General features: G+C 36.9%; 1 long non-coding RNA gene across 1 annotated transcript; it reads right to left on the reverse strand.

The window, feature by feature from the left end:
* Positions 1-7,835: 7,835 nt before the first annotated feature.
* LOC122084206 lies at positions 7,836-10,132 on the reverse strand. The gene is made up of 2 exons (XR_006141848.1): positions 9,733-10,132; positions 7,836-9,609 (listed from the first exon to the last, which is right to left on the reverse strand). It is a non-coding gene; the product is annotated as an uncharacterized LOC122084206 (long non-coding RNA).
* Between the last annotated feature and the right edge of the window lie 1,005 nt (positions 10,133-11,137).

Raw genomic sequence — 11,137 nt, forward strand, 5'->3', positions numbered from 1 at the left:
GCAGGAGGGTACTCAGCCCGTCTAAGAGAATGATGCGCCTGAAAACATGTATGGGATAGCTATATTGTTCATTTTCTTTAACAATTTAGAATTGAGAGCTTCTTAGGGGTGGGGTATTATTTTCCACAAAATATTGAGATTGAGAATATAAGATAACAAATATATGTTAAATAAATAGTGGGTTAGATGTTTAAGATCATAGCAGAAGACTATGGTGCCTTTGATATGATTTCTTGGAATGCATTATTACTCAAGGCAGAATGCATACTCAACACAGCCCTAACATTTTTTCAGTGATTGGAGCATTGATAGAAAATGACAGAAACGTTCAAATACATACAGATGGAAGTTGAAGGCATTTGGGATTCCCATTTTTCTTGCATTGTAAATAATAATGACAGAGGGTACACGCATCATAGAATTGAGTGATCTTGACTTTTGATAAACGATCTCTTCGTTAAACATGACATGGGACACTTATAACAGATTTAATTTAACAACTTCATCTTTAGTTGCAACAGATTGGATTATTTTTCTTCAAAGACCAAATGGTTGGTTTCTTTCATTCCAAATCATCCATAAAGCGATAGATGGAGCCAGCAAAACAAGAATGCCCTCCCTTGAGTGAGATTTGAATCTACTCCACCGGTTGCTACATCTCTGTATCAAGGATTGATTCATTATCAAAACAAAATACAGTGGCCAACCAACTCCTGATCATTTTTGCCAAGTCACTACTTATGAAAATGTGATCAACATCCTTAGTCCCTTTATTCAAACATTGGAGTCCGAGGGTTATGCCACACCTACTTTATGTAGATTAGAATCAAACGACATCTGTTACTTAATGGTTTTCCACCTTTTTATCTAAATTTTGGTTGGTAGAACTTTGTTCCACAACGGCCTTTTATCATGGTTGAAGGATGATCCAAGTAGATCATGTTACTTTTATTATCTCGTGAATCTAAGTAATTCCCCCTTAATCCAAATGTCCGAATTGAGTGGATCATACATGCGATTAATATACTAAAAAAATAAATATAAAAACATTATCACCTCATAATGAAAAAAAATAAAAAAATATAAATTTCTTTTGCAACATATTGACAAGTGGTGATTGAAAAGGTAGACCCGAGTGAGTCGAGCTTGCCCTGAGTATCCTAGGGAAAAAGAAACATTCGTGCCTCGTACAAAAATGTGAGAAGAATTTTATTTTATTTTTTTTTCCTTTTTTCTTTTTCTAATCACTATCATATACGCCAGAGTGTAGACAAGGGTATCAATTTATGTTTTTTTTTTTTTTTGATAGATAACTTGTATGTATTAAGGAAAAATAAAAAATATAAAAAAAACAAAGAAATGCAACCCCTACAACCTTCGTTGGGCAGACCAAAAGAAAGGAGGAGAGGTCCCTAAATCAAACAGGACAAACCCTGTAACACAATTCATGTAATACAGAAAGAAAAACTTTAACAATAAGGTAAAGATGCAATGAAAGAATTAAGTAGTCCAATCATGGGAGCGAAGAAAGTATGGGGCACTTTTCATGTGACGACTCTTCCATAGAATGCTTCTCACTACCGGATGGGTTAGGTTTCTAAAGACTCCAGTACCATCATCCTCATTTAACTCGGATGCGTCCTCTGAAAAATCCAAATATATATCCTCTATATTATCAACTTGATAGGTCACCTCATCCACAATATGGTTCAACTCAATTTGATCCATCACCTCCTCATTATGATTCAACTCTATCTCTTCCTCTGGAGAAATAACAAAATCTACAAGGTTCTCAACTCTCTTGAAATAAGTTGAATCTGCTACAGATTTGGGAGTCAAATCTTCAATCAATCTGCCATTATCCTCTTCACCTGCCACGTCAACATTGTCTCTCTTAGGAATATTTTCCACCAGATTTTTTGAGGAAATCAAAACCGTGGTCAAATGATTAGTATAAGGAATTTCCTTAGCTGAATCGCCCCCTTTTGCTTAATAAAGTATGTTGACTTTGCCACCTCATCATCCAACTGAACTTCAATGTCAAGAGAATCCAGGATAAGGTTCAAATTTGTGATAATATCTCATCCCTTGGTGCGTTCCATGACCTTAGCCATTTCTTCATTTGAATTTAAATTCTTACTTTGTCATCCAAATTAGGAGAAAAAATAGGAACTGATTGGCCTTCAATACTAATCGGTTCATTACAAGAAATAAAATTAAAATCCTGCAATTCCTCCCCTAATTTGTCTCCATCAAACTCCTTCTTTTCCTCCGAAGAGGGAGCCAATGAATCTTGATGAGGAAACTCTTTCTCATTTGAAAATCTCCCCATCAATACCCCATTATTCACGTCATTAGTAGATGGACTAATTGCCAACTCACCTTCATCCAATTCCTCCTCCCTATTAGCCAGTGAGATATTCTTATTGCAGTCCAAAATATTCTCCTCCTCAATTGCCAAGACATTTGAGAAAAACCAAGTTGAAAACCGCATCCACCTCAGCAATATATTGACTTTCCAAAACTTCCTCCTCATAAATCTTGTCCTCCTCATCCTCAACCAAGGACTCTTTTGAAATTGAAATTGGCACCTCTTCGGTCAATCCTTCAAGGAGAGAGAAAGCATTGACATGGGTAATTGATTCCTCTCTTATTGGAATCTTTTTACCCCTAAATCTGTCGTAAATGAATCCTTCCTTATCAACTCCCCTTTTTTCAAAGTTCAAACTAGAATTTGAACTCTGGATAATTGTAGAGGGCGGATTTCTTGCTCATGACACCACTCTTGTGCAAAGAAGGTCCACCATTCTCAGTCGGCAATGTAGGCTCTCCACCATCTTCCTTCTTTCGCCAAACTGGTTTTGATTTCCGAACCACCAGAGCTCCACCACATTGTTCTACCGAGTGGCGAAAAACATTGCAGACATTGCATCTAGGCGGCTTCCAATCATACCTAATTTGTTGATTAAAAATGCGACCTTATTTATCCTTAATAGCTACAACAGAAGGTAGTTCTTCAGAAGCATTAACTTCAACACACAACCTTGCAAAAGACAATCTCTCCAATGTCTTAGTCCTCATATTTGAAGAAATTGGATGCCTAATAACACTCCCAATAGCACTTAATGCCTCTAGAGACTAGAATTGAAAGGGAAGATTGGGTAAAGTAATCTACACTGGAATAGAGGTTAAAGTTATCTGCCCCAATGATACCTCTTTGCTCCAAGAACGAAGAACAAGAGGCTTACGCTGAACATACCACAGGCTCCCTTCCAAGACTTTATCTCTATCCTCTTGCAAGTTAAATCTGAAGATGAACACACCACTTTCAAGCAGATTTATCTCAACATTGCCTGAAATCTTGCAGTTCTTGAGAAGAAACTCCTTAGTGTAATGAAAAGGTGGTCTCTTCCCAATGAAATGCCCTACAAGTGCATTTTTCCATCTACTAATCTGTCCTCTAACAGCTTCAGCAGGACAATTAGCAACCTTCTGATCACCTACCATGACGGATCAATGAACTTGAGTTGAAACCCCTCCTTATTCCTCCACACATTTGGCGAGAATAAAGAAACAAAAGGAATTTCATTGGCAGCATCCATCTTTCCCACAGATGACTCCCCATTCTCCCAGCAGGAATCTCTGAAATCATGGACAAAGGAAACTCCTTCCTTCACCCCCATTAGCCACACCTCCTATCACCACATAGCCCTCACCAAAATCATACCTAGAAGGCTCCAAAGCCGACATAGATGGAGAAGAAGGACCAATAGCCGCCAATTTATGTACTCAAACTAAATGGATCATATAATACCACTCGCATACAAGAAAATATATATATATATATATATATATAAGATACACTATTGTCTCTTGAATCTTCTTATGGTTTTCATTGACCTAAAGAAAGCCTATAATAGAATCCCCAAAAAGTTAATCTGTCATGTTTTAGAGAAGAGAAGGGTATTGAGGAAATATGTGGATATAATTAAAGACATGTACAAGGATGTGGTGACTAATGTGAAAATTGTGGGAAGCTAAGGTAGTGAATTCCCAAGTATAGTTGGACTACATGAAGGATCAACTTTAAACCCATGCATTACTCTCATCATTGATGAATTAATTAAGAATATTCAAGGGTAGGTTCCGTGGTGTATACTTTTGACAGATGATAGTGTCCTACTAGATGAGATAATAACTGGGATTAATGATAAGTTGGAATTATTGAGATCTATTTTGGTGTCAAGAGGTCTTAAGATAAGTAAAACGAAGACGAAATGTATAATGTATAACTTTAATCGCACAGGGATGGATAACAAAGTGGTGAAACTCAAAGAGAAAGATACTGCAAATCGATTATTTTTTATATCTAGGTTCAACCATAAGCAAGGTGATATAGAAGATGATGTCTCTCATTGAATTAAAGTAGGATGGATGAAATGAAGATGTGCATCCAACTTGTTGTGTGATCAACGTATTCCACTTACGCTTAAAGGGAAATTCTACGGGACTGTCATAAGATAAGTTTTGATGTATGGCGTAGAATGTTGGGCAATCAATAAACGTAACATAAATAAACTGAATGTAGCAGAGATGAGGATGTATGGCAAATCTAGGAGAGATAGGGTATGAAATGATTGATTATAGTTAAATTGAGAGTTGCTTTGATTCAAGATAAACTCCAAGAATGTTTTCTAAATTGATATGGCCATGTTCAATAGAGGCCTCGGGATGCGCCAAAGGAGGAGTGATAGATCAGAGCTAAAAGAGCTAGGAACAATCCTAAAATGACCAAAGATGATGTTGTAAGAAATGTCATGTTGATGCTAGGTCTCAAAGCTAGTATGCTTAGAGAGCTATTTGGAGAGTAGAGATACATTTAGCCACACTTTTAGGGGTGATGTCTATGTGATGTCGCATAATTTCTTCCCTCCTTTCCCTTTTTTTTTTTCTTTTTCTCCTTTTTCTCTCTTTTTCTTTTTCTTTTACCAACGCACGGATCCATGTAACAACCCAATTAGTTGAGAAAATGTTGAATTGTTGTATTGTCTCTTGGATATTTTTGCCACTTGACCCCATGTGATTTGCAGAGATTAATCTTCTAACCCTCTTTATATAGACGTACATATATAGAAGATGTGTGTGCGTGTGTGTGTCATATGTTCATACGTCAATAAAACAAGATGTCATGGAATAGGTTTGTATCGGAGTCCATTAGAGTTCAACTTGAAAATACAATATGAATTTGCTTGCATTCATTAAAGCTAAATTAATTAGCTACCTTTTGTCTTATCTGACTCCACATCATAAATTTACGGACATAAAAGGGTAGTTATAGTTCATTGTCACATGCATGGTTACACATGAAAGTTATCCCTTATTAAGCTAGATGGATAGAATTGATGATCACCATGCATGGTTATACACATATCATCCCTTAACAAGCCAAATAAAACAAACAATAGCTAATTAATATGATTTTAATATATCAAAACAATTGCAAATTGAATTTTATGTTTAGGCCCTAAAAGTATAGACATTAATGTAATTAAACTTCCATAAAATTGTCACCTATTGCTTATTGATGTACAAACACATGATTCACATTAAAATGTGTTAAGTTTGTCTCGAATTCTTGATCCATTTTGAAGATTGACTTACACCAACATATTTTGGTGGTGACTTGAATGAAAAGTTTTCTGAGACCTATGATGGAAACAAAGGCGTTGGGTTGAATTAACCGCGACCCGATGGCTCGACGACTTGGAGTATATAATATATTGTTGTCTTGAAAGTCATTGTAATTTGGGAATTTTTCGAGTTAAGGTTTCAAGGCAAGTTTTTCAACCGCTGCTTGGGTGTAATCTCTTTTATATAGTGACCATCTTCTTCTTACCCGATGATATAACACACCACACCGGTGTGTGAACCTCGTTAAATCTCTGTATTGTGCGGATCTATTGTTTGTTTATTTTCGTATTTTTCTTAATATTTACTCTAACAAAATGTCTACATAGTGAGAGAGAGTTATAGGATCAATCTTATTGCTCATGTGTTTCCTATCCATATTAATAAAAAGTCGAAACTCATTCAGATTGATCCACGAGTACAAGATCTTTGGATTTGTACCCCATGTCTACATGCATGTATAGTCTCAAACAATTTGGATCTTCCAATATGGATGAATTCATATGGTACGACTCATTTGTAACGTCTAGATTGGAAAATTACCATTTGGATTGGTCTTTTTAACTCTATTATAATTGTGCAAATCATCTTATATGGTCTATTGGATCCGGATAAAAACTTCAAAAAAAAAACCATCGATCAAGAAAAAAAAATTGACCCGATTGGATTTTTCAATATACATGAATGTATATGACATGAATCATCTAGAGTATCCACATTGATACATTACCACTTGAATCAACTACCCTGATCCATATTCCAACTGTACAAGTCATCATATGAGTATAAACCATGATCTATTATTTATATTTTATATCATGTTTGATGAAATGATTATCTATCAAAGGCATGGATCATTATTCATTTAAAAAGATTATTTGTCAAAGGTCGAGATTATGTTCCTTTAATTAAGATCAATTATTCTGGCTCATGCCACAATCCTTCGTTATCAAGATCAATGGCCTAAATCATACTTCATCATAACAGATCTCATGTCATATTGCTTAAGGTAAGATCTATTATCAATGTACTTTTTCATGTTTGATAGAGCTCATTTATCAAATGCCAATATCATGAGTTTTCAAAAACATTGTGGTCAAAGATTTAGACCATAATGTTTGATAAAGAGTTTATTTATCAAATGCCAATATTATGATTTTTCAAAAACATTACGGTCAAAGATTTAGACCATGTTCCTTCAAATCTATGATTCATAAACTTATATCATGTCTGATGAAGATAAATCGTTGATCAAAGTCTTGAATAGTTATATGTATCCTATGCCATATATAACAAAGATATATATCGCTGATCAAAGAGTTGAAGACATAATCCTTATTCCCAAGTCTAGAGCTTAGATTTTATTTTTTCAATTAAGATCAATGATCCAGATTCAGACCCCATGTCATGTTTGATGAAGATAGATCATTATCAAAAATAGAGATACTGATGATGATGATCCATTATAAAATATACTTGGTCCAGGTCTAGATATGTTGTTCAGTTAAAATTTTTGTCTCATATCATGTTTAATGAAATAGATCGTTGATCAAAGGTTCGAATCTTGATCTATCGTGAAAGAGTCCCAATCAAATGTATAGATCATGCTTTCCTTTATATAATAAAAGGCAAAGGGAAATGGATGCAAATGAAACCCTTTTGGAAAAAAAAAAAAAAAAATTCATAATCATGATTGTCTAAAAACTCTTACCATATTTAGTACATATTTTTTTTGGTGTAAAATTTATTTACTTTCAAATAAAAGGATTTGATTGCAAATAAAAATGAAATTCAATAACCAAAATTGGTATATCTTATAGGGGACAAAGTTTTATGTTTGTAGGAGGCCCATACACCACAAGCATAGGGGCGTGCAATGACCACAGTGCCCTAGGCTGGGGGCACACGTCCTCCTTGTGTGTGGGCTCAAGGCCTCTTGCGAACAGAAAGCACTTGCCGATTTTAGAGTTAGTTGCACCATATGAAGCAATGATTACAAAAATTTCTACATTTGTAATGATTTGATTTTACTACCCTACTTTTTTATTTCTTTTGCAATCAAATAGAGCCTACCCTTTAAATTTCCAATGGAATTTTGAACCATGATTCAAATGCCATTATTGCCCTTACTAGGCCCACCTCACACATAGTTAAATGTGGTCAATCACCCAAATCTTGAATCAACTAGTAGATCATCAACACAAGAGTCCAATTCATTCTCCAAATGAGTTTGGAGTTGGGGCACCCCAAGGAGAAGTTGTGCTCGATATAACCAACTGTGGTTATACCAAACATAACCCCGAAAAAATTGAAAGCATAAAAATTTGAAGGGAAAAAGTTCTCTTAGCTGGTAGTGGAATGTACACTAGCACCCATTCTCTCTCTCTCTCTCTCTCTCCTTACATGAAATGACCTTTCTACCCCCTATGTATGAAAACATTTCATTGCTCCTCATTGGTGCACTCCCTATGTAGCTTGCTTAGAGCACACTCTCCCATGTTTGAATTTAAGAAGTGCAAAAATTTCTCTCTATGGACATGGTACACCATGTGGCAAGTCAGATGAGGCTAAAGCATTTTAAATAAGTATACTCCAAGGTCCCTTGCTCACATGTCAAATTTCAACCCAAATAGAATTTAATAAGTGACAAAACAAGACATTAAAAAATCATTAAAATTCTAATAGTTGCCAAAGTACTAATAGATGTGTCTTGATATTTCAATGCTTTATTTTGTCACTTAGCAAATTCTACTTGAACTGAAACTTGATATGTGAATAAGGGACCTTAAAAATTACTTCTCCACTGGCACATACATATATATATATATATATATATATAAAAGTATATAAACACCTATTCTCATGATGTGATACGATAATGATGAGTTATAGGACCCAACAATAGAGTAACATGTCTGATTATTTTTACTATTATTATTATAATAGTTAGAAGTCTAATGATTATTAAAGATGGTCAAATCTATAATACAAGCAAGGTTTCAAATCTATACCCTTGCAGAATTGCTAAGTACGATCACCAAAATACCCCTTGATACTTTTCAACCATGAAATTGCCTTCCGAATCACCCATGGTTGAGGCTAGGGGTGTCAACTGTGTTAACTTGTGTTGGTAGCATGGTTTCAAGCATAGGTTGTATTGGATCGGTGTCGGCTGAGACCGATCCCCCATCCGGATTATCGTTTCAAGGGTAAAATAGGAAAAATTAGTATTTTCATAAAAAGCAAGGGTAAAATAGACCGATACTCACCGATCCCATCCGATCCGGATTGGCATCGGCAGAGACCGATACCTAAATCCTTGGTTGGCAGGCCCTTAATTGGTCTGCACAACTAAGGCCAGGAGCCCAGGACTGATATCAGACCAACCGTTTATCTAATCGGTCAGCACTGGCTAAACCCAAGGGCCAAGACCGATCGCTAAATGGTCAGTCCGTTACAGGCCTACCCTAGTTTTAAAAATCGGATCGGATTAGTATCGGCCAAGACCGATCTCTGATCCTGATCGATCTGATACCGATCCACTGGTAAGTTGGATCCGTCCGATCCTGACCGGAATCGTTTGAGACCGATCCCGAGTTTTAAAACCTTGATCGGGAATTCGGGACTGAAGAAGATGATGGCAAAAGCAGAATGGGCGCACTCAAATTTCTTATAAGTTCCACAAAGCCAGAATGCAAGATGGACAATGATTTCAGAAAAAAAAAAAAAAAAAAAAGGATTTTTCAGAAGATAGAGTTCGTTATTCTGGAACAGTGATGAAGTTAAGAATAAATTTTTGATTTAAAAAAAAATAAAAACTCACCGGTTTTAATGAAGTAATGGGCTACCTGAAATTCAGCTCCGCAATGCAGCTCGATCCTCAGAGAATCAGGAGGTAGGAGTCCCAAATCCTTGGAATAGCTGGTTCCGGTGTTGCATGTATCCAAAGAACCAAAATGAAGCAGAACCATTTTAATGAGTAATACAGGTCACGGTATGTTGGGGGAAAAAAAAAAACCTTAAAACCACAATAAGGAAACATACCACTGATGGATCTCGATCTACAAATGAAAAAGGTAGGGATCCTTGTAAGCAAAGTGATGAACGACCAAATGGGAGGAAGGCGTAGATCTCCCCAAAGGTAAAACCAGTGGAGAGTGTTGCAATAGCCGCAGGTCGCGAGACTGAAGGGAGAGAACTCCGTGATTAGTTTCCCCTAGTCATCAACAACTGCGAAATAGTGCATTTCAATATGGGAGAGAGGCAGGGAGGAGAATCGAGATCGAGCTTCAAGCTGCCGTCCGTCTCGTTCTTGAAGACTGCTCCGGCGATTGACACCTGTCCATTTTACAGGGGAGAGAGGTTAGGGCACCGCAAAAGAGGCAGAATGAGGTTAGGGCACGCAGTGATGCAGCAGGGTCTTAAAGTGTTTAAATATCTAACCGGTTTTTAATCAATTCTTAACATCTCTCGGCCTATCTATTTAATTAGGTTAGACTGAAAACGGAGAACCCATCGATTATTTTGAAAAACGGAGGCACTTTACCTTAACCCACACCCACGGGGACCCGGCTCCTATCCTGAGCGGCGATTGCCCAGGTCGCCCCCATAGCTATGTAGGAACTTGCCATATATTTAGACAATGATCCAATGACGCCCAACACCTCTTTTTCTCACCTTTGTCAGCTCTTGATTCTCTGCACCTTATTAGGCACCGTTGGATTGTTGCTTAAACACATAACGAATACCCAGGTAACCATGGGGTGACCTAGACAATCATCGCTAAGTAGAAGGGTCGAATCCCACCCACGGACCCTGACCTATGGGTTTCTGTGTCTTGACCCTTAAGATTTGTACTGGAAACAATGATAAGGGCATGATGGACTTTGTACCATACAAATGTAAGGTAATAATGGTAAAAGAAAAATCCTCTGCACTGAGGATCTAGATGGCTGGGAGCCCCTTGGGTGGCTAAAAAATCCTCTGCGGGGAGACAATGAAGAGCCAACGGTTAGGATGTATGCTGGAGCCCTCTCAAATGTTGGATTCTCACTGCCACTCACCGCTCATTACAAAAGATTTGAGTCCAAATGTGTGTCTGAGTATTCCTAACTATCAAATCCTTTTGCAGCAGAGGATTTGTGCTCCTAATAATGACCATAGATGGGTAGATGAACCCTACTCCATGGGACGAGAAAATCTTTCTCCTTCCCTTTAGAAAACACAAATAGCAGCATCTAAAATCTTATCCCAACTTAATGGGGTCGGATATGGAGAATCCAAACAAAGATGAGCATGAGGATTCATGAAAAAAGATTGACGGGTTATGACTAATTATCATAAGTACCGACTGTCAACTTCACACATCGCTACAAATCAGCCATATGTTTCTAATGACAGACTATAATAAAGTATTGACTGTCTACCTACGGTGTCACATTAAACACAA

Source organism: Macadamia integrifolia, chromosome 7 (genome assembly GCF_013358625.1).
Source record: "Macadamia integrifolia cultivar HAES 741 chromosome 7, SCU_Mint_v3, whole genome shotgun sequence".
Classification (NCBI taxonomy): Eukaryota; Viridiplantae; Streptophyta; class Magnoliopsida; order Proteales; family Proteaceae; genus Macadamia; species Macadamia integrifolia.